Raw genomic sequence first — 25,224 nt, 5'->3', positions numbered from 1 at the left:
CTGTATTATTATACTAAATAAATATTAAATATTATAAAAAATATATTATATAAAAATATTATACTATTATTATTACGAAATTACACAAAGAGTTAAAATAATTAAAAGACTTACTCTGCTAAGTGCTCGTTTTCGTTGCACAGAATGTCTGCTAACGTTAGCACTTGGTCCTCCAGTCCCGCCCGTGCCAAAATCCGGTGTAAACTTTGACGGTGGACTTGATTCCATCAAGTGCACCGAGGGAACAGCATCAGTAATCAGCCTCACGTGGTCCTTACTCCGAAATCCCATCCGAGACTCATCTCCAGGTCGATAATTCTCCGGAGTGAAATGTGCGCCACAAACGACCGAGTGTGTGGTAACAGACGCGGCAGTGAAGTCTGCTCTCTTCACCTGCACAAAACGCACTCAAGACCGAAAAGCCTTGTTTTTCCTAGAAGGAAAATGATGGACACGATGTCCTGACAGGCTGGAATTCGTGCAACCAGCACAAACACAATAATTTACCATTATGGCTTCTCTAAAACTCGATCTAATACTTTCTGTCTCTCACTACTGCTCTAACTACATCAACACCCAACAATGAGAGAGCTGACCGCGAGCTCTTTTGTTTGCCTCGCCCTACGTCATATGACGCGTTGCTATAGCGGGAAAGGCGTATTCCAGAGCCTAGCACATTTTCATCAAAATCTCTACATCAAATGAGATTTCATTAGTAATTTCTACATATGTGTTTTTAAAAGACCTCTGCAGACAATATAAAGTATTAATTCAGTTATAAATTCAACCTGCATGTTGCTCTTTAAGCATGTACTTTAGAGATGAATATTCAATGTGTCGTAACCAAGATAGGGACCGTCTAAAAAGTTCATATTGTTTTTCATCATGTGCAAACAGACAACTACATTTTAGCCAACTGCAGATGTAGCCTACTGGCAAATATCTCTCACATTATGTGTTCTGATGCTATAGAATGTCCTTTAGCAACAAAACCTGCATTATAATGATGGTGTTTAAAAATGTGTTTATGAAATAATAATGAACGAATCTGTACATGAACTGTAATTTGGTAACAATCCAGACTGTAGAAAGGAAAATCATGTTTAATCTCCTGAACATAGTTAATTGCTTCATTTTACAACCGTTTACATTTATTTATTTATTTGAGAAAAAAAATGAAAAAGAACTGTAAGTGTGGTGGTTTTAATAATGACATATGATTTATTTCAAAAGGTTTTGAAAAGCATCGAGACGACTGCTACAAAGCAAGTTGGATCATCTTGTCTGGACTCTACAGAACATACTACAGCCCATGTCTGTTTTATTCACCTCTGTTTTTCTGTTTTTATCTGTGATAAAGACTGTGTAACAGTGTTCTCCAGGTGTTGAATAAAAAGAATGGCTAAACTCTATTTTATGTTTTCCTGTTGTATGACATCTGTGTTTAACATGAACTCTAACAATAACACAATTCATGTACATTGATTGATGTTTACAGTCCTGCAGAAATATTACTGTCCGTGGTACTGAATCCATCAGATTATTGACAAGTACTCAGAAAACATGACAGCAAACATGATGTTTATTTTGGGTGTGGATTTTGGAATAAACTGCTGCTTCAATGTAAATGTAATAAGTGACTTATCAAGGTATTCATCAATATTTTTCTTTCTAAATATCACATGAGTTGAATGACTTCTCTAGGCTTGTGAGATTTTACTTTGTTATAGAAGTTACCAGTGTAATTACTGAAATGTTCTTTTCATGTATTCTTTAATGTCTGTATCTGATATCTGAATGCAGTAACAGTGCTTGCTAATTTAGCCCGGCTTCCAGAAATGAATCTGGAATCAGCAATGTTGAGATATTTTGTTGATATTAAGTCATTGAAGGAAAATTATATTGTCTGTTTTATAAAGGGAATTATGGGGCGGAGATAATTTGCCAGGACAAGTGGGGTGAGGCATACACACATTGTCTGGTACCCTAAAAGTGTCAGTCAGAAAGTTGTTTATTTTATGTTCATCTTAATACAATACACAATACAGAACTGCACAACATGTCCCTTCTGCAAGAGGTTTAGCTAAGAGAACATTCATTTGTCACTTTATTCTGAGACATTCAAGCATTTGTGGTCGGTCTATGGACACTTACAGACTTCTAAATCAGTCAGCTACATTTGAGGCATACAAATGAATAAAAGAAAAGCAGCAAGCATACATTTCAAATGATAATAATGGTAAACACATCAGCCTAATAGTAATGTTTCTTACAATATGAGTGATTAGATTTGGTTAAATGATATTTAATATACAAATGATTAAATGATAAAGCATAAGCAAAATTGATAAAACATAAGCAAGAAAATATATATACGTATGTATTTTTTCTGCTTCATCAAATACATACATATTTTTTACAATTTAAACACACTTTTAGCATGAGCTCCTCTAACTGAATAGCTTACAAACACAAACCACAAATCCATGGTTCCTCTTTTGGTGGCAGATTAATTTCGAGGCACTGGACATGAAACCACCTCTGGCATAATTCACATTGAACCTGGAAGAAAAATAGGACATTGTTAGATTTATTCAGAAACTGTTGTAATTATGAAATGTATTTGTGAAAACTCATTTTCTCTTCAATTTCTTTTCACTTTCAACAAATAGGCAATAATGACATAAAGAATACCCAGGTGCAGAGCTCCTCTGTTTGGTCCTTAGTGTCTTTTTGTCCACATACAGAGCAATACTCATCTCTCGACACTGCAATTATGATAATGTAGATAATTATACTCCATCACTCTGTCTCTGGAAATAAACTGTTCTTTCAAAATAGTTTGCCAATACCTGATGCCTGCAAAATTGTTTTGACAACATTTTTCCTGATGTGGCACATCTCCTCTTTGCTGGGTATTATGTTGATGCTCTCTGGAATTTTTGGAAAGTATTCCACCACCTGCTTGGCCATCTAGAAGGAGAGCGGAGAACATTACTAGTCTCATATGGGAAAATGTGAGAACAGTGTTTCTGTAAAGTAGTTTTCCCTCCATTTACCTGCATCACAAAGACACCACAGCTGAAAGCATCCTCCTGGAACGAATGGTGTATTGTCCCAGGCTTCCACATAGTGTCCACCCAGTCTTTTCTTCCATGCTGGTTTCCTCTCTTCCTGAAATATTCCCTGTTGTAGGAAAAATACAGTGTGTGGGGTTGTGGTGGTCTTCAGCAACATCCATATGCTAATATTCCAATATTAGTGTTGTAGATCGAAAAAGGTTACAGATTTTTTAAACAACATAACATACACAAATATTTTGCATGCTTGTGTGGCAAGTTTCATTTCATCACTACCACGTTGAGGGTCAAGTATGAAAATGGTGTTAGTTGTAGCATGTAGACACTAAATATAAGAATTAGTCATTCAATTAAATGTCTGTGAAAAGGTCAAACATTTATGTATGGGTGTATCAATGTTTATATGTAATAGTCATACAACACAATAATTGTATTTTTTACTTATAATATATTTTTACTTACCACAAACCTCCAGTGCACGTGTCTGATATTTACAACAGAGATGACCCCATCATATTGCTCAAAGTTGACCTATATATCAGAAATGTAAATAAACGTATTTGTGTACTGTAAAATACATGGACATATAAAAATGCAGAATCATAAGTAGTTGCACTCACTTTTTTCAAACCTTGTCGTATGACCTGGTCTTCTGGGCCATTTAAAATGACACCTGTGGTGTAATGGCTTAGCTGGTAGATATTTGCACCCTTTGCATTAAGTACAGCTCTTAAATAGCACTCGATCGTCTGGGGAAAAAAAGATAAATCATTGCAATTATTCAATTTATTTAAATTAGTACATACATTGAGAAAAAAACATTTAGTATCTGGCATTTACTTTTTCTTAGGTACAACATTTTTTATAGTTTATAAATGTATATATAGTACAATTTTGTATTTACTAGATATTTTTGTTATGATATGTGTACCTCTCCCAATAACCAGTTATGCGGCTTCAGTGTTAGGAACTCCTCGTGATGTAACAGGAACTCCAGATTCTGATCGTCAGACTTCACAATGGCTACAACCAGTTCATTGTGCGGTTTTGTCCATAACATGTCAATCTGTGAATGTTGCACACTTCATATAGTCAATAATAAGTTAGCTGAATATATGCAATAAATAGTTTCATTTGTTGTACTAACTTAATTACCTCTTCCTCTACAGGGAGTGCCTCTGCAGGAAGCTGCATTGGCGCAGGACTTGACTGTTTGTGGTTTTTTGGCTTATCTTTGTGGATCCTTCTTTTCTTTTTTGGTGGAACAGGCATTCTCTGAGGAACAGAAAAGAATATGGATTTGGTATTTGGGAAACGTTCTTCCTTCTTCTTCATCCAAGTTTCTTGACAATGATCAAGGTTCAGAGGTGGCTCAGGCTGGAGCAACAGCTTTTGAGGAAGGTTATGCAGAATGATGTGCTCTGTATATCTTGTTTGCAGAGACTGATGCATTTTTCTTATGAAGATTCCTGGTTTGACATTTTGTTGTTTATGCATTATGGAATGTTTGACAATTCCAAACCACCTTTCTATGTGACAATTGGTATCTCTTGTTTTTGGTAGTGTCAATGTTGTCACCAAATCCTGTTCACAAGACTCATACCTACCGGTAGTCAGGTCTCCCAACAGCAAGCCACTCCAAAGAGGAAAAATGGCAAGGTAGGTATCAAAGAGGACAGTGAGGATGCCCGGACAAAAGTATGGGTTGTCCTCTTTGGCCAAACATGTCTCATCACCTTCCTCTTCTTCCTTCACCTCTTTCATGATCTGCTGGAAGAAAGCAGTGAATGGTGATCTGCCAGTGATGGTCATTGCATGTCTTCTCTCTTCACTTTCACACATTTCCCAGTCTTCAGATTGGGAAGTTTCTTCCAGTGTATCCTCTTTGGATCTTGAAATGACACTCTCCAAAACACACAGACTTTCTTTGACAAGGTTTGTGTTTTGTGGGGTTGTGAGCAGGCCACAAAATGCACGGAACACAATTCTTGATTCAGTCATGTTGTTGGCATTTTGGAGTCTTGTGAAAGCATACGTGGCAAAGTCTCTCAGTCCTTTGTCATCTGTTTGCCTAGAGATTGCCTGTCTGACAGCTTTCAAAATGTGTGCAGAGCAAATGTGCAAGACAGTATATGACTTCATTTCATCCCATGATGTTTTCCCAATGCAGAACTTGTATGCTCTGTCGAGGTAAGAGCTGATGTGCTCTTTGTTGAAAGCAAGCATTACATTTTGTATTAAAGCCCAGCTGTAATCAGTCTCGACCTGGTGAACATTTATTTGTGTGTATTTTGACAAATGCAATGTAAATTGCATGAGCCAGAATGTGATTGGTGGTACTGAGTGATTGTTGGAGAGCATTTCACAGATGGGAAGAGGTGGAGCATCTCTAGCGTTCCCTGGAAGAATGAGTGCATAGTACAGCACATGCTTCGGCTGTTCCGGTATTTTTGACACAACTCCTCCAGTGGCATCAAGATAGAGGGACACAGGAGACTTACTTCGCAAATGATGCACAAGAATGCTGATGCCAAGCTCGGTGTACGAATGAACAATGAACAGATTCATACTGAAAAGCTGTACGTAGCCTGGTACCTTGAAGTATTTTGTGTCACATTCCTTGAACAATGTCTGCATTAAGTATATTTCCATCATGACATTGGAGTGAATGGACTCCTTTTTCCTCATTTCTGAGCCTATAACTTTCAACACTTTTTTATTGAGAGATTCCGTCATGTTCCCAGCCAGGAGCTGCTCGTTTGGTGTTGATTGTAGTGCGCTGTAAAAACACTGACTGGGTCCATGCGTTAGGGCCTTTGCTATTTTCCCTCTTTTAGTTTGGTTGCTGGCCTAGCCTGTTTCTCTGAAAGTTTGTGGTGTATATCTCCAGTTTGTTGGACTAACATTTTCACATCACATTTTCCCAGTGCAGCAGGATTATTTTGCATTGTGAAAGTGTATTTGGCTGGGCAAGTTGAAAATGTGCAGACTGCCTTTATATGTAAATATGGAAGTTTTTTTTTCTGCTCCAGGGAGTCTTGGCATGTTGATATTTAAATGAGAGAGTACAACATGGATTTTGTTCTTTAAAGCTGTCATACACATGGTCTGTCCAAGGTGGTCTTAATTTTGAGGACCATATTCCTGGCTTGATCCCATTCCACATTTTTCTTTTCATAGAGATAACAAATTGTTTTGGTACCTCTGGACATTGTCTCTGAACATTTACTCCAGGTTCTCCTTCCTGTACCTTTGTGGGCTCAGGTGTACTCTCTAGACCCTCCGAGTCAGTATCTGGCTCTTGGTAAATAGGTTGTGAGTCGAAGTCTGTCTCTCTTTTCAAAATCTCTGTGTCAAACTGGGTTTCCACATCTGCCACTTCTGTATCTGTGGTAGATCACTTTAATCAATTAATACATTTTTCCAATACAATAAATGTTTTGTTATGTGCAAATTTTACCAATCATTTCATTTATAAATGGAAAATGACTGAAAAAAATATTTTATTTATTATGAATAAAGAAAATATTAGGAATGAATAAATATATGCACAGAAATAAAAATGTTGGTCCTTAAAAAACAAACAACCAAAAAAACAAATATATATATACAGTATATATAGTTATTAATTTCTTATTTTCAATTATTTTTTAGATTTGTATTATTATTATTATTATTATTATTATTATTATATTTTTAAATTAAAAGCAATAATTTTACTGAATCTCAATTAAAAAAAAAAGGCAATAATATAAAATAACCACACTTTTATTTAAAGTAACACAAAAATTAAACAGAAAATATCCCTATATTAAAATAAGTGGGGCGTCATAGTTGCAGTTTATATTTTTGGACTTTTTTCTCTTTTGGACAAAAATTCAGTGTATCCCTGTTAGGACCAAACAGAACCTTGTTATTTGTCATATTTCATTTCTATATTTAATTACAGTTTTTTATTCGCTTGGGTACTATTTTCACAAGGTGAACATTTTCAAAACTCTTAGTACAAATATCCAAACTGATCACACTTGTAACAGCTAGTCATTCTTTCAGAACCTGATCTCATGCTTTCATTACAGTTATACACTTTTCAGTCCACATAATCATTGTTTCAAACACAAGATTATTGTAATATGTCATGAGGACGTTTGGTTTAATCCCCGAAACAGTATGATCTTCTTTCAATGTAGTACTTTTAACAATCACTTCATTCAACAGCAAACAATGCAAGATACATGTTTCAAATCACCATTGTTGCTGAATTAATTACAATACAGTAATACAGGCTACAGTTGCCACATTAGAAGTAATTGAATCCATAATGTTTGTAATATTATCCAGTGTGTTATCAAAAGGTGTGATGAAGTACAGCCATGAGGTTCTGTGCTAACAGAGTTTGCTGGTAATACAGTGAATGATTTCACTCTTTGACCAAATCTATACAGTAGTGGACCTTTACAGATGAAGGTTGAGTTACAATAATGTAACTACCATTTTTACAGTATCACATGGCATACATACTGTAATGTAAAATGCATTTTATTCCATCTGTCTCCCTTCCACTGATGCATCTCTGATCAATCTTATGTTTTCATTGAGTGTTTCCTCTCCCTTACACTCTATTCTGCTTTACAGTGTTTGCACAAATGACAAATTTATCTGTATCTCTCTCTCTCTCTCTCTCTCTCTCTCTGTCACACACACACACACACACACACATGCTTGTGCACACACTTTGAACATTGTGGTGGTTAATATCTATAAATCACTTATGTAAAAATAATTCATTTGGTTATCCATATCGAAAAATTGCAAACAAGTTCTATAGAAACTGTGTATTGAATCAATATCTATAGAAATGCATAGGTGTACCAAATGATTCATTGATTAACCATTAAGATCATTTGGATTAAATAATAGACAAATGTAGTAAACTAAACAAGTCAAGTCAAGTCAAGTGGTTTTTATTGTCGTTTCAACCATATACAGTTAGTACAGTACACAGCAAAACGAGACAACGTTCCTCCAGGACCATGGTGCTACATAAAAACAACAAAGGACCAACATAGGACCACATGAGACTACACAACGAAATAAAATACCTATATAAAAAACCTATATATACCTATATAAAGTGCACGTGCAAACATGTGCAAAAAGTACAGGACAGTACAACAAATTACTGACAATGAACAGGACAATAGACAGTGCAGCGCCGACCAGTACTCAGTAGTGCAAAAAGATGACAGTTTCTAAAAATGTAAACATAACATACTATGAGATAATGTTCTATGCACATAGCAGTTATTGAGGTAGCAGACAGTTATAAAGTGACAGTTATTAAAGTGCAACTCAGGACACGTGTGTGTGTCAAACCAGTCTCTGAGTATTGAGAAGTCTGATGGCTTGGGGAAGAAGCTGTTACACAGTCTGGCCGTGAGGGCCCTAATGCTTCGGTACCTCTTGCCAGACGGGAGGAGGGTAAAGAGTTTGTGTGAGGGGTGTGTGGGGTCGTCCACAATGCTGGTTGCTTTGTGGATACAGTGTTTTTTGTAAATGTCTTTGATGGAGGGAAGAGAGACCCCAATGATCTTCTCAGCTGTCCTCACTATCCTCTGCAGGGCTTTGCGGTCCGAAACGGTGCAAGTCCCAAACCAGGCAGTGATGCAGCTGCTCAGGATGCTCTCAATAGTCCCTCTATAGAATGTAGTGAGGATGGGGGTTGGGAGATGTGCTTTCCTCAGCCTTCGAAGAAAGTAGAGACGCTGCTGGGCTTTCTTGGTGATAGAGCTGGTGTTGAGGGACCAGGTGAGGTTCTCCGCCAGGTGAACACCAAGAAATTTGGTGCTCTTGACGATCTCCACAGAGGAGCCGTCGATGTTCAGCGGAGTGTGTTCACCTTGTGCTCTCCTAAAGTCAACAACCATCTCTTTTGTTTTGTCGACATTCAGGGACAGGTTGTTGGCTCTACACCAGTTCATCAGCCGCTGCACCTCCTCTCTGTATGCTGACTCGTTGTTCTTGCTGATGAGACCCACCACGGTCGTGGTCATAGGCGAACTTGATGATGTGATTCGAGCTGTGCATTGCTGCACAGTCGTGAGTCAGCAGAGTGAACAGCAGTGGACTGAGCACACAGCCCTGGGGGCCCCAGTGCTCAGTGTGGTGGTGGTGGAGATGCTGTTCCCGATCCGGACTGACTGAGGTCTCCCAGTCAGGAAGTCCAGGATCCAGTTGCAGAGGGAGGTGTCCAGGCCCAGCAGGTTCAGCTTTCCAATCAGGTGCTGGGGAATGATTGTGTTGAATGCTGAGCTGAAATCTATGAACAGCATTCGAACGTATGAGTCCTTATTGTCTAGGTGGGTGAGGGCCAGATGGAGGGTTGTGGTGATGGCATCGTCCGTTGAACGGTTTGAACGATACGCAAACTGCAGTGGGTCTAGTGAGGGGGCAGCTGGGTCTTAATCTGCCTCATGACGAGCCTCTCGAAGCACTTCATGATGATGGGTGTAAGTGCGACGGGAAGGTAGTCGTTGAGGCAGGACACTGAAGACTTCTTTGGCATGGGGATGATGGTGGTGGCCTTGAAGCACGTTGGAACAACGGCGCTGCTCAGAGAGATGTTGAAGATGTCGGTAAGAACATCTGCTAGCTGGTCTGCACATCCTCTGAGCACTCTGCCAGGAATGTTGTCTGGTCCAGCAGCCTTCCGTGGGTTGACTCTACGTAGAGTTTTCCTCACATCTGCCGTGGTAAGACAGAGCACCTGGTTGTTGGGAGGAGGGGTGGACTTCCTCGCCATCACGTCGTTCTGCACTTCAAACCGAGCGTAGAAGTCGTTCAGCGCATCTGGAAGGGAGGCATCTTTGTCACAGGCAACTGATGTTGTCCTGTAGTTGGTGATGGCCTGGATGCCCTGCCACATGCGCCACGTGTCACCGCTGTCCTGGAAGTGACTGTGGATTCTCTGGGCGTGTGCGCGCTTTGCCTCTCTGATTGCCCGTTTCAGTTTGGCCCTAGCTGTTCTTAGGGCTGCCTTATCGCCTGCTCTGAAGGCGGAGTCTCGGACCTCAGCAGCGCGCGCACCTCCGCAGTCATCCACGGCTTCTGGTTGGAGCGTGTGGTGATGGTCTTGGAGAAAGTGACATCATCAATGCACTTGCTGATGTAGCTGGTCACTGATGCTGTGTATTCCTCCAAGTTGGTAGAATCGCCATATGTTGCAGCCTCCCTGAACATGTGCCAGTCAGTACACTCAAAACAGTCCTGAAGAGCAGAGATGGCTCCTGCTGGCCAGGTTTTCACCTGCTTCTGAAGCGGTTTTGTGCGTCTGACGAGCGGTCTGTATGCTGGAATTAACATAACAGAGATGTGGTCTGAGTAGCCGAGGTGGGGGCGGGGCTCCACCCGGCACGCGCCTGGGATGTTTGTGTAAACAAGATCAGCGCGTTCAGCCCTCTCGTTGCAAAGTCCACATACTGATGGAATTTAGGGAGCACGGTCTTGAGATTTGCATGGTTGAAATCTCCGGCGACAATAAACAGTCCGTCGGGGTGAGCGTTCTGCAGTTCAGCTCATAGCCCCATACAGTTCACAGAGCGCTTCCTTAGCGTTAGCGCTGGGGGGAATGTAAACTCCGGTTATGCAAACAGTGGTGAATTCCCGTGGTAGATAAAAAGGTCTGCATCTAACAGTCACAAGCTCCAACAGCAATGAACAGTAACTAGAGAATAGCATAGAGTTCTTGCACCATTCCGTGTTGATGTAAACACACAAGCCACCACCGCGAGTCTTACCGCAGAGAGCTGTATTTCTGTCGGCACGAAACGAGGCGAGCCCGTCTAGCTGAATGGCGGCATCCGGAACTCTGTCGCTGAGCCACGTCTCTGTGAAAACAAAGACGCAGCAGTCTCTAAACTCACGCTGCGTAGCCTGCTGGAGTCGGATATAGTCCAGTTTATTGTCCAGGGAGCAAACATTTGAGAGCAGGATAGACGGGAGAGCCGGCCGGCTAGGGTTTGTTTTTAGCCTAACATGGACCCCCGCCCTCTTTCCGCGCTTCCGCTTTCGCACACCGCTTACGACGTCCTCTCCCGGCCACCGGCATCAGGCGACGCCGAGGGCTGGAGGCCTGGTCTCCGCAGCAAGCCGAGTACGCGTAGCGCCTCCTGCAGGTCATCATGCAGCTTGGTTTTTGCATGAGTCTTATATTTGAGTAGTGTCTGGCGATGGTAGACACGAACACTGGTTGCTCCGATGTCCATGTGTTGCAAAAGTCGGGCTTTTTTAACAAAAATAGCACCATTGTGGATCCGGAGTGGCCGCTGCATGCTACCGCGCCGCCATCTTGGATCAAACAAGAAGAGATGCAAATCAAAAGTTTGATAGTAAGAGCTTTCTGAAAGACAGTGACTGTGAATGAAACAGTAATGTAGATGAAACACTTATTTTGTGTTGTGAAAAGGATACTTTGTGATTTTGTGAATTGTACTTACACAATTGAAAACATGATGAAATGTTTGAAAAAAATGCACTTTTGATGATCTGTTGTGATATTAGCACTAAGACTTTGGAAAATGTACATCTTGTGAAAATAGTACCAAAGCGAATAAAAACTTTTAATACTTTTGTTATCTTAAACAAATAATATAAAATATTGAAATAAATAAGCACACTGTAAAAGCTTCTTATTTATTTTAGTATTGTGATTGAATTATTTTACCTTGATCTGCGGGTTGGATTTCTTCAGTCCCATTGGTGTGATGTTCTGCAGCCAGATGTACTTGTTCTCTCAGGCCTCTGTGGTTATGATTCCAGACGACCCATAACCAATGGCGATTTTTCTGTGTGTCTTCATTAAGTAAATCTATGGCAAGTTGGGACCATATCTCTGAGGAATATTCTGTGTTTCTATTCAAAATATCAGCTTTCTGCAGCGTCTTTATCATAGAATCAATCCCTCCAGCCTGTGACCATAGATCTGATCTTACAGGTGTGGTGCCTTTTTTAGGCCTCCCCATTCTACAGTGTGAGAGATAGTGTCAAAGTCTGACTATGCCGTTCACATCCCTATTCACTGTCTCACTAAACGTCTGTCCCTCTCTCTGTCTCACAGAGTCATTGTTTCTGACTCCATCTGACCAGCAGATGATTACAGTATGAATAACAACGGAGATGGACAACATTTCCCATAAGAAAGTTCCCATAACTTTCTTATGGGAAAGATTGGAGATGGACAACATTTTTACCCTATCAGCTACTTGTGATAAGATAAAACAAAGTTCACATTGAGGCCTGTGGTAACTTTCCATTGTTATTCATACTTTCTTTGGGGGGGAATTAAAGTCGTTATTTCTGGGAAAGACAGGCACACACAGCCAGTGTATTGTGAGCTGAACACGCAGTGACACGGGCTGGACTTGAATGACCCAGATCAATTAAGGCCACTGGGAGCAATATGGAGCTACACCGACGACCATGGCATCCTATGAGACTTCTTGGACACTGCGGTCTGAGAGCTACGACATGCGTACTGGTTGTTCTGTCATTATTGATTGTTTTACTGCTCACTCCAAAAAAGGCATTGATCCTGAGCCTGTGAGGATGATGATGAATGGTACTGCTTCAGTTAACCATACTTTGCGACCGAGACGAGTACGAGAAACAGCAGAAGATTTTTAGCAAGCTTATCTGAGTCCTGGATGGACCATCCCAGCCCTCCTCATCCATATGCTACTGAACCTGTGGTGGAGACTAACCAACCATACAGCAAAGAAAAGTGGGTTTCCGAACTGCTACGTGTGCACACAGTTCGCAAGCACAGTACCGCTGGAGCGGACCTGTGGCCGCACCAAGATCACAACACATCAACCTTCATGGCTACATTGGCTGTGGCAGCAGCTTTATATAACGAGAATACTATCCTCTTTTTAAACAACAAGGAATGGACAACAATGAAGGTGACAAAAAGAGTGCTTGGCAAGGCAGCAATTGTTCGGAACATACCAACTAATCTCACATGTTACAGCAGAGTTTCAGGAACTTATGCTTTAGGGGAAACACCAAAGAGTAAATGCAACGTAATCTACAAAGAGAACGACACTAATCCTATCACACAACGATGTTGTTATAGATGCTTATTTGAACCTAATATTGCCGTTGGGAGTTCGACACAAGCTGTAATGGCTTTCGAATACTTGAAATCACACAAAGCCATACGTGATGCATGTAAGGCTGCTTGTGCAACTGTGCATGTACCAGATGAAGCGGGCACAGGAGTACTAGAAAATGCATACTGGCTGTGTGGGTATGTAATCTATGTGTCTCTGCCTATAAACTGGACAGGAACATGTGCTCTAGTTCAACTGCACGGAGGAGCAATGGTCATACAGCACCAACCACATGAAGTTATGAAACCAAAGAAAAGGGGACTGCTTAACATTGTGCAAGACAGCCCAGTGCCAAGAAATCATCACAACTGGAACATAGCTGAGAAATTGCTGGCTTGTTTTGTGCCTGGAATAGGTGTTGCATCAGTAATGGAAGAGGTACAGGTAACCAGGTATGAACTGATTTCTTTCATTGACACGACACATATTATGATGGAAGGCATCAAGGAGGAGCTGAGAGGACTAAGACTCATGGTTCTGCAGAATCGTTTAGTTTTAGACCAACTTACGGCATCACAAGCTGGAGTTTGTGTGATAGTGGGAGAAACGTGCTGCACATACATTCCAGATAATGATGCAAAAGGCCATGTCATTGAAGAAGGGATACATAATTTGACCTTCATGTCAAAGACTCTGACAGATCGGAAACTAATTCATTCTCTTTTGGATGGGGATGGTTTAAAGGTATTTTTAGTAATGTGACAAATGCGATGATGATGGTAATTTGTATAGTTTGCTCGTTCTTGTTGATCTTGTGTTTGTGGCCATGTGTAATGCAATTGATTAGAAATGCTGTGTCATCTACGTTTCAACATCATCATGATTTGCATGTATGTGACACATATGATTCCAGTCAAAGTGGCAGTGAAGATGACATTTAAACTTAATTACCTAGGGTGACAAGGTAATGATTAGAAGGATAAGAGCAGATGTTATCTGCGTGTACGAGATAACTGTTGTAAGAGTTAAGAAGAAGGGTTTATGTTAGCTTGCTTAAATGTAAGAGATGTCTCACAAAAAAAAAATTATGGTGTGTTTTGAATCCATGTAAATTAGCATGTCTGATGATGTACTGTTGTAATGTAAATACTATGTGTGATCAAAATTATTTAGTTCATGCATGCATGTAGTTTACTGAGTTAATCTTAGTTTCATATTATTAATTATATTTTTGTGCTGAAGGGTTGGGGTCAGAATCCCTTGTCTCTTCACTATATCTATATATCCTTTTGAGTTTTTACATTATTCCTATAACAAGTGCGAATCAAGTTATATAATCATTACTATATTCAACAATATAATCATTACTATATTCAAAGAGTGATTCATATATAGTTTTAATCATATTTTGTTGTCAGCATTTCTACCATTATATTTTTAAGTGCATTATGGTGTCTGATTTTTGTTGACCAAGTAAAGGTTACAGGGGTCAACCTCTATGTGATTTACATGATCTAGTTCACAAAATTTTACTTCTTTCATGTGTATGTCTCTAAAGAATAAAGTATAAATGTATAATTGTTTAGATTTTTATGTTGTCTTAGCCAATCAGAAGTAGCAAAGATGTAATGCATGTCCTTGTAAAAGGTATACTTGTGTGAGATTTGTTTGTAAGGTAGAGTTGGCTTGCGACCTCCTCGTGACTTTGACGCTGGCTTTACCAATTTAACTGCAAAATATTCTTCAGTAAAATTTTACTTATTTCATTGAATTTCAGGACTCCTGGTCTTCTTTCATCATATCTGGTCCTGGATCTGACAGCTGTTAACCCCATAACAGTGCTAACCTTAAAAAACACTTAAATGTCAGCCCCTTTTTTGTGCATAGACATAAAAATGCACTAAATTAAAATGACCACTCGTTGGGCCATGATTTCTCATTAAAATCAGATGATTTCCTATAGAATGTAAGTGAAATATATAGTATATTTTCAATATTCTAGTATGTTTTTCTATATCAAAATACTTATATGAGTTTCCAGGCCTTTGTGTGACCCAGGAGAGAGCATGTGAGGTCACTAAAAGTGTTGATGCTGCAGAGAACACAAAGAATGGTATATAACCTTGAAAAACAGGTGTATGAGCAAACAAAAACAAAATATGAATGGTGTCTTGTATGATATCTTGCAGCTGGTGTTTTTCTGCCATGATGTTTTTCTTGATGAGCTAAAAATCTGTTGAGCTTGCATTTTCTTTCATGATAATGTGAAGGAACAGACAAGGCCGTGAAATAAACAAGGCCGCCTTACTGTAAGGGTTCCCATGAACTATGACATATGTCCAAGATATGTGAAGTTACCAGCTGATGTATGTTTTCTTTTTAATAGATAGGTAGGGATTTTCCACCAATATTTAATTAATGAAGGAGATAAAACATATTGGTGGCGAGGGAAAGAGACAAGGCAGTGACCTTGTTAGTCAGAGATAGTGGGTAAAAGATAACAAAAAGGTATATAACTGAGAACTTAGGAGGATAATGTCAGAGCGGACAGCTGGCCGGTCTCATGTTTGTTGGTGTTCAATAAACTACAACTTTGGCATCTGGAACTCAAGACTCCGAGAGTTTTCTTACAACTTAGAGATTCATCGTGATATTCCAGGACAATAACTCTAGAATAACCTCCCTGATAATGTTTGGGGGCCCAGAAACACGATCCTAATTTAAATCTAGATTAAAGACACATCTCTTTAGCTAAGCATTCAATTAACACATATCATAATTTTGTACTATGTGATGAAATAGTAAAAAGTGCACATGACCATCTTTTGCCTGAAATAATATGACCAGCAGCAATGCTAATCTTTCTCCTGTTGTCTCGTTGTTTGTATCTCAGGATGCTCAGCATATTTTACTAGAGATTACAGCAGCTCCAGTTCGGATCCAGCCTCACTTGGTAAGACTTCTAATGACATCAACACTCTTGAAGACAATGTGTTTAAACAATTTTCAGATGTTAAATGATATTTTAAAGTGTTTAAACTAATTTCAGTTTTTATGTCAGGTGGTACAACAAAAATATGATGTTGTACCACCTAACATGGAAAGTGTACCACCAACCTACCCATACTTGAAATGAGCATTTTTTATCAGTATTTGAGAGAGCTCTACAAACTTTTTCACTCTGCCAAAGATATCAGTTAGGCTCCTCTGGATGATGCATTATCATGTTTACTGTTATTACCTTGTAAATTCATAATAATATTTGAGAATATACAAATTGCTGGCCAAAAGTTTCTCAATTACATCAATAGATTTAAAACTACTGATATTTATAAAAAAAAAAAAAAAACAATAACATGAAAGGCTTCAAACCTAAAATGATGGCACTGTTTTACATTTTTTATTATTAAGACACCATGTTAAATTGTTTTCTTAGTCTGTTCATTTGTTCAGACAGTTGCACCACCACCTGACATTTTGGGGGTTTAATGCTGCCTTCAGCAATAATCATAAATAGGCCTAGTTTCCTAGTTTCCTAGTTTTTTATCGTAATCACAACTTCAGAAGAAGAAAAACAAAATAATATGTATTATTAAATGTAAAAAGTAATGATTTCAAACTAAGGTTTTCTAGATTATAGTGATACATGTCATGAAGTTATAAACATTTTGTAAAGGGAAATAATGCACTTGCCACAACATAACTTTGTGACAATGTTTAGAAAAATATATGAGCGATTTTTAAACAAAACTGTCTGCTTATACAGATTCTATCTTTCAGTGCTAATTGCTTTGTGTATTTAAATGTTCAATTGGAAAACACTGAACTGTTCTTATTCTTGCATTTTCTTTTCTTATTCTTGCTTTGTTATTAGGGCCACCAAAATGAAGACGTCAAGCTTTTGGGGAAAACCTTGTTCATTTAAATGTATAACCTGTTTGCATACTGTTTTTCTGTTTGTGCTTTGTTTTATAGTAAATGCACGAATTTTTGAGTCTGTATCGTTCATATGTCGTTGAAAAAGTCCCTAAAATAGTTTTGGGCCAATGAGGACAACTTAAATTAGACCACTTATAATATGTCCTCCCATATTATTATAAATGTTGCAGTTATGTAACAGTCACGTATTTGTGTTAGCTGGGTGAGACCCTCTGAAAGCATCAAAAGCAAAATATAAATATTTCTAAGTAAAATGTTATTGTCACTAAATTGTTTTTAAGCTCACCATGTCCAGTATTCCGAATTCAAAACATTTATTCACAAATGTTCTATTTTTTGCCAAGCGGAGCCAACCAGTCCTGTGCACGTATGCCAATTAACCATGTGCGCCAAACAGAAGAAACTGAGAAGTCATACTACAAATGTCTAGCAAGCAAGTGATAGCTAAACCAGAGTGTATCACTCACACACTTTGGGTTCACATCGAAGTCAAGCCAAGGCATAATACTCTATTCTAACTTAAGGTAAGATGTTTTTTTTTTTTTTTCAATCTTTGCAGTGACTGAATTGTGATTATAGAAATGCTTTTTGAACATAAGATGAGTGTGTGCGCGTGTCCTTTCGGTGTTGTGCCGAATTTCGACCCTTGCCAAATTATTACCCCCCCTCGTTGAAGTCAGTACCTGATTGCCTAATCCTAACACTAACCACTCCCCATAACTAATCCTAAATGTACCAATAGAGGGTAATAATTTGGCGGGGGTTGAAATTTGGCACAACACATGTTTTTCGCAAGCTGGAAACGGCGCTGTCCATGGTTCTGAATTTCTTACATTATCCTGTATTCCAGAATCCACTTCTTCAGGACTTCATAACAAAAACTTAACTTGAATCATTACAATAAGGGTGTTGCTTATTTATAACGTTGAAAATATGATTAATCTAAAGTATCTGAATTTCTTTAATCAATGAAAGAAATGTGTTGTACAAGGAACAGCAGTTATAATACATACTTTTACCTAATACATTGATCGAAGTTAATTGAGTAGAGTGATCACTAGGAACATGCTATAACCTTTGGAACATGAAAAAAGGTGAAATTAGAATAATTTCTTCAGAATAATATGATTGTAGTATACTTACAGTAAGGTAGGTATTGGCAGTATTCAACATGTAGTAAGTCAGTCTGATCACTAGCAAAGCACTACAACCATTTGAATATAAATATAAAAAAACACTATAGGGGAATTACAGTTTATTACATAAACATATGTAATAAACACATGTAATAATGTTTATTACATAAATATATGTGATAATTGTACAGTAAGGGAGTTAGTGTCAAAATTTCACCTGTAGTAAGTCAGTATGGTCACTAGGAAAGCACTACAGCCATTGGAACAGGAAAAAATACTTTAGGGGAATTACAGTAATATTTTCTTGAACTTATTAGTTTATTGTACGTACAGTAAGGGAGTTATTGTTAAAATTTCACCTGTAGTAAGTCAGTCTGGTCACTAGCAAAGCACTACAACCATTTGAATATAAATATCAAAAAACACTATAGGGGAATTACAGTTTATTACATAAACATATGTAATAAACACATGTAATAATGTTTATTACATAAATATATGTGATAATTGTACAGTAAGGGAGTTATTGTCAAAATTTCACCTGTAGTAAGTCAGTATGGTCACTAGGAAAGCACTACAGCCTTTGGAACAGGAAAAAATACTTTAGGGGAATTACAGTAATGTTTTCTTGAACTTATTCGTTTATTGTACGTACAGTAAGGGAGTTAATGTCAAAATTTCACCTGTAGTAAGTCAGTCTGATCACTAGGAAAGCACTACAGCCTTTGGAACAGGAAAAAATACTTTAGGGGAATTACAGTAATGTTTTCTTGAACTTATTAGTTTATTGTACGTACAGTAAGGGAGTTATTGTCAAAATTTCACCTGTAGTAAGTCAGTCTGATCACTAGGAAAGCACTACAACCATTTGAATATAAATATAAAAAAACACTATAGGGGAATTACAGTTTATTACATAAACATATGTAATAAACACATGTAATAATGTTTATTACATAAATATATGTGATAATTGTACAGTAAGGGAGTTATTGTCAAAATTTCACCTGTAGTAAGTCAGTATGGTCACTAGGAAAGCACTACAGCCATTGGAACAGGAAAAAATACTTTAGGGGAATTACAGTAATGTTTTCTTGAACTTATTAGTTTATTGTACGTACAGTAAGGGAGTTATTGTCAAAATTTCACCTGTAGTAAGTCAGTATGATCACTAGGAAAGCACTACAGCCATTGGAACAGGAAAAAAATACTTTAGGGGAATTACAGTAATGTTTTCTTGAACTTATTAGTTTATTGTACGTACAGTAAGGGAGTTATTGTCAAAATTTCACCTGTAGTAAGTCAGTCTGATCACTAGGAAAGCACTACAGCCTTTGGAACAGGAAAAAATACTTTAGGGGAATTACAGTAATGTTTTCTTGAACTTATTAGTTTATTGTACGTACAGTAAGGGAGTTATTGTCAAAATTTCACCTGTAGTAAGTCAGTCTGATCACTAGGAAAGCACTACAGCCTTTGGAACAGGAAAAAATACTTTAGGGGAATTACAGTAATGTTTTCTTGAACTTATTAGTTTATTGTACGTACAGTAAGGGAGTTATTGTCAAAATTTCACCTGTAGTAAGTCAGTATGGTCACTAGGAAAGCACTACAGCCTTTGGAACAGGAAAAAAATACTTTAGGGGAATTACAGTAATGTTTTCTTGAACTTATTAGTTTATTGTACGTACAGTAAGGGAGTTATTGTCAAAATTTCACCTGTAGTAAGTCAGTCTGATCACTAGGAAAGCACTACAGCCTTTGGAACAGGAAAAAATACTTTAGGGGAATTACAGTAATGTTTTCTTGAACTTATTAGTTTATTGTACGTACAGTAAGGGAGTTATTGTCAAAATTTCACCTGTAGTAAGTCAGTCTGATCACTAGGAAAGCACTACAACCATTTGAATATAAATATAAAAAAACACTATAGGGGAATTACAGTTTATTACATAAACATATGTAATAAACACATGTAATAATGTTTATTACATAAATATATGTGATAATTGTACAGTAAGGGAGTTATTGTCAAAATTTCACCTGTAGTAAGTCAGTATGGTCACTAGGAAAGCACTACAGCCTTTGGAACAGGAAAAAATACTTTAGGGGAATTACAGTAATGTTTTCTTGAACTTATTAGTTTATTGTACGTACAGTAAGGGAGTTATTGTCAAAATTTCACCTGTAGTAAGTCAGTATGGTCACTAGGAAAGCACTACAGCCTTTGGAACAGGAACAAATCCCTTTGGTGAATTACTGTAACTTTTACATAAAACATTTTTGCGTACTGTATGTACAATAGCCTACACAAAAGTACACTAAAGCAGTCTAGGTGAATACGCAGCAAATATCAAACCTGAAACTATTTTTACCCTGGTTGGGTTTTTATTTTTAAACTTGACTATGTTCATGGTGCTGTCCACGTAGGCTATGTGGTCCTGAAGGTCCTACATGATCAAGTCTCAAGTTGCTTTTTATATTACGCCGCATATTTGCGGAGTTCGCGTTCAATATCTCATGAGCTGAATATTGTTACTACACAAATAACATTGTTTTAATATTTTAATCTCCTCAAAACGAGCTTTCCTTCACGTTTGCACTTTGCAGATGGTCCCTTCTTAGCAGCCTGCGCATTGAGATCAATGTATTTTGTCCAGTGCGAAGGAAAGATCGTTTTGAGGAAATTTATGTTGTAGCTTCTGGTGTTTTATCTGTAGTTATATGTGATAGGTGTTGTGTGTAGCAACAACGTTTAGTTCACGAGTTATTGAACGCGGAAGTCCGCGAATGTGCGAATATGCGAATATAAAACCAACTTTACCTAAGTAAGACCAGATATGCTATGTAACATTATACAAGTGCATAAATATACGTTTACCTTGTACTCCCTTCCAACCAGGTGCTAAAAAATATACACAAAAAACATACTACAAAATAAAAACAAACAGCAAATCGATGCCTAAATTCACTTAAATGTGATATTAATGCTATAATTCAAATCCGTGAATCCGTGACCGCATGGTTCCGTGTCTCCGTCTATCAGCAATCTATCTGTATGCACGCTCTGTGCGCGAGCGATCTGTTCATCTTTCCGGCAAGCGGCATTTCAAAATAAAGGTCTCTATAGGTTAAATAACTAAGAGTGCAAAGTAAACTTCCAAAATATAATAAACACAATATTAAACTAATATTAAGAAATATAAAATTATGATAACATCAGAATATAATAATAATGCCCAAAACTAATTTAAATAACTGAGGGTTCCCCTTCTGTCGCTCTCTCCACGTTGTGTCGGAGAAGCGACACTAGGGGTCTCTCTTGAGCGCCGATATCCACCTCTGGTCTATGAAAAAAGGCCAATGAGAGTTGGCAGCCAGTATTTGCATGTCCCGCCCCCGGACATACGGGTATTTAAGCGGCGCAAATACGGGAGTTCATTCAGAAAATTTCTTCGGAGCCGATGGTCTGTCTGCAGTTTGCTGCGAGTTACACACCACTATAAGCGTTCCTGTTTCCTCTGACGATCTGCATGCTGTTGGATCTTGACGCGCACAACAGCGGCTTTCTCCTTCTCAGTGCACGGCGTGCACTGTTGCCCCTGAGCAGCCGACAGCGCAGACACATACACACACACACACTGTGTATTAAAAGAGTTTTTACTAAAAGAGTAATTTTCTCTAAAAGAGCAAACACAGCGGCGTTGAGCGTCCTTTTAAGGGCGGCGTCTTTTCAAGATGCCTTTCCGCCCCTGTGTGCGTTCCTGGATCGCGGTAGAGTGCTCTCTGCTTCAGGCGGCCACAGGCGCTGTCTCGTGTGTTTGGGCAGCGATCACACCGGCGGCGTTTGTGGATGGTTCATGTTCTCACTCGCGAGAACATGACCATGACCACGTTGCGGTCGCGGCTCGCTTTCAACAGAAAGCAAGCCACCCCAGCTGCACCCGCATTGCTCCTTCTTCCCACGGGATTAAGGATGGTGCGGTTGGCGCTGGGGGCGATTTGAGGCGGCAGGTAGCCCCCGCGAACCTCCGTTCCCGACACGCTCGCTGGTCTCCGTCCACGCTTGCGCCGGTAGCGGCTTCGCCTCATGGCCCGGCTGTCTATCCTCCCGAGTCGAAGCAGATGAGCTCGCCGCTGCATCGGAGAGTCGCGGTGTCTGATGCCGAGGACTCCCTGGACTGCCGCCTTTGGGCCAGCAGGCCCAGGCGAGGCCGGCAGCTCAGATGTCCGACATGCTTGCCCGGTCCGCCTTGAGCGTGGGGTTCGACTGGAACCCTCCATCCTCCCCAAAGCCTTCTCGGTTGGATGATTGGTTCCTGGGGGCAGCGCCGTTCGCGGCCTTGCATCCCCGGTCCCTTTCTTCCGGAGGTGCATGATGAGCTGGCGTCTACGTGCAGAGCCCGCTCTCCACTGCGTCTAGGTGCCACCCGCTCCACTCTCTCCACCCTCGACGGTGGAGAGCGCCCGCAGTACGACGCGATTCCCCAGGTTGATAGGGCAGTTGCGCACCATCTATGCACCGGTAGCCCTACCTCCTGGCGGGGTACGCCCGTACTCCCATCCAAGCCCAGTAGGACAACATCCTCAGCTTAGCGAAGGCCTACACTACGGCTGGGCAGCTGCCTCCGCCCTGCATGCAATGGCCCTCCTGCAAGTCCACCAGGCCAAAGCTCTCAGAAACATGCACGGGGTGGACCTGATCCTGATGTGCTGCAGGAACTGCGCTCAGCGACCGACCTCGCCCTGAGGCGGCGAAGGCCACAGCGCAGGCACTCGGACAGGCGATGGCCACCCTAGTGGTCCAGGAACGCCATCTTTGGCTCAACCTGGTCGAGATGCGTGAGGCTGACAAAAACCGCTTCCTGGGCGCACCTGTCTCCCAGATTGGCCTTTTCGGTGACACCGTCGAGGACTTCCCCAACAGGCGGAGGCCATTTAGCACATCATGCCCCGCCGCAGACCTGCCGCTACGGGCCCTGCCCGTCTGCCCGCCGAGGCGTCCCCTGCGAGAAACCAGCTCCTGCTCCGCCTCAACCCGGGCCCAGCTCTCAGACCCAGCGTTGAGCACTCACGAGGCGGCGCACGCCCCTGTCTCACGAACCCCCTCCAGGACCCGGAAGGCTCCCAAGCGTTCCTGAGACAGCCGACCCAGAGCCAAGGCGTTAGCTCCGGAGGTGGTAAGACCGCTCCGTCCCCGGTGGAGGGCGGGAGGAGAATCCTTTGTTTTTTCATTTGCCACACCCCTGGCGGGGGCTGTGGTACCCACATTCTCAATAAAGAGCTATTTCCTTTGCCTCTGGGTCACCTGGCCCGCAAATGCCGTTCTCACGGCAATGTGCTTTCAGATCACAACAGTCCGGTACACGGAGCGGCGATCCGCCTTCCGCCTGCCCACGACTGTCCCCGGCCGGCCGGTTCAGGCGAGTCCAGAGGGCGCCAACATCAGACCTCCTCCTCAGTCAAGAACCCGCCCCTGCGGTGGCGGAGCAAGGTAAGTGCTTTGAGTCTATTCTCAGCACCTCAGCCTCAGGCGCCAGCGAAGCCCGATGCTGCATTACCTGTTCCGCCCGCTGCGAGGCCCCGCCCGGTACGTCCAAAATACTTCGTCCCTTTGGTGCCCCTAAGCGCAGAGCTGGGAAGCGTGGCTTTCGCTTCCCCAGCGCATCACGCTGGCTGCACCGGACCATTCGACTTCGATTACGCCAATTCAGTTTGCCCGGCTCCGCCCCCTTCAGGGCGTCCGCTTTCCGCGGTACACGGCGAGCACGCCAGTTCCCTGCGCGCAGAAATCGCGACCCTCTTAGCCAAGAGCGCGGTAGAGCCCGTCCCTCCAACTGAAATGAGGAAGGGTTTCTACAGCCCTTACTTCATTGTACCCAAGAAAGCGCGACTTACGACCAATCCTGGAATTGCGAGTTTTCAATCGGGCCTTGTTAAAACTCCCGTTCAAAATGCTTACGCAGAGAAATATTCTGGCTGGCGTTCAGCATCTAGATTGGTTCATAGCGGTGGACCTGAAGGACAGCGTACTTCCACGTCTCAATTTTGGCACGACACCGACCCTTCCTAAGGTTGACGTTCGGCGACCAAGCGTTTCAGTACAAAGTCCTCCCCTTCGGCCTGTCTCTGTCCCCTCACGTCTTCACGAAAGTCGCAGGCGGCCCTTTCCCCTCTGAGTAGCCGGCATCCGCATTCTCAACTACCTCGACGACTGGCTCATCCTAGCACACTCTCGAGAGTTACTATGCACATACAGAGACCAGGTGCTCCGGCACCTCAGCTGCTCAGGGCTTCAGGTCAACTGGGAAAGAGCAAGCTCACTCGGTTCAGAGCATCTCTTTTCTCGGGTTGGAGTTAGACTCAGTCTCAATGACAGCACGTCTCACGCAGCGGCGTGCTCAGTCGGTGCTGGACTGCCTCGCTTCCTTCAAGCCAGGCACAGTGGTCCCTCTAAAACTTTTCCAGAGGCTCCTGGGGCATATAGGCGTCCTCCATGGCGGTCGCCGCTGGGGTTGATGCATATGAGACCACTCCAGCACTGGCTCCAGACTCGAGTCCCGAGACAAGCATGGCACCGCTGGCACGCATCGGGTAAGGATCACCCCGCCTGCCTCAAAAAACTCCGACCCTGACAGACCTCTGCTTTTACGGGCAGGAGTGCCCCTGCAGCAGGTGTCCCGACGCGTCCTGGTCACAACCGGCGCCTCCGGTCGGGTGGGGTGCCGTGTGCAGCGGGCACGCAGCAGCGGGCCGTTGGAAAGGGGCCCGCTGCGTTGGCACATCAATTGCCTGGAGTTGCTGACCGTCCTTCTTGCTCTCAGGAAGTTCCTCCCATTAGTTTGGGACAAACATGTCCTCGTGAGATCGGACAGCACCACGGTGGTGGCGTGCATAAATCGCCAAGGCGTGCGCTCCGCCACATGTCACAACTTCGCCCGCCGTCTCCTCCTATGGAGC

At 41.3% G+C, this 25,224-nt stretch overlaps 1 long non-coding RNA gene across 1 annotated transcript; it reads right to left on the bottom strand.

Moving 5' to 3' along the window:
- Positions 1-3,106: 3,106 nt before the first annotated feature.
- LOC127642205 (uncharacterized) lies at positions 3,107-3,782 on the bottom strand. The gene is made up of 3 exons (XR_007970326.1): positions 3,701-3,782; positions 3,543-3,611; positions 3,107-3,186 (listed from the first exon to the last, which is right to left on the bottom strand). It is a non-coding gene; the product is annotated as an uncharacterized LOC127642205 (long non-coding RNA).
- Between the last annotated feature and the right edge of the window lie 21,442 nt (positions 3,783-25,224).

Source organism: Xyrauchen texanus, unplaced genomic scaffold, assembly GCF_025860055.1.
Source record: "Xyrauchen texanus isolate HMW12.3.18 unplaced genomic scaffold, RBS_HiC_50CHRs HiC_scaffold_51, whole genome shotgun sequence".
Classification (NCBI taxonomy): domain Eukaryota; kingdom Metazoa; phylum Chordata; class Actinopteri; order Cypriniformes; family Catostomidae; genus Xyrauchen; species Xyrauchen texanus.
Note: the sequence above shows the minus strand (reverse complement) of the source record. Positions and strands in the feature narration are given on the sequence as shown.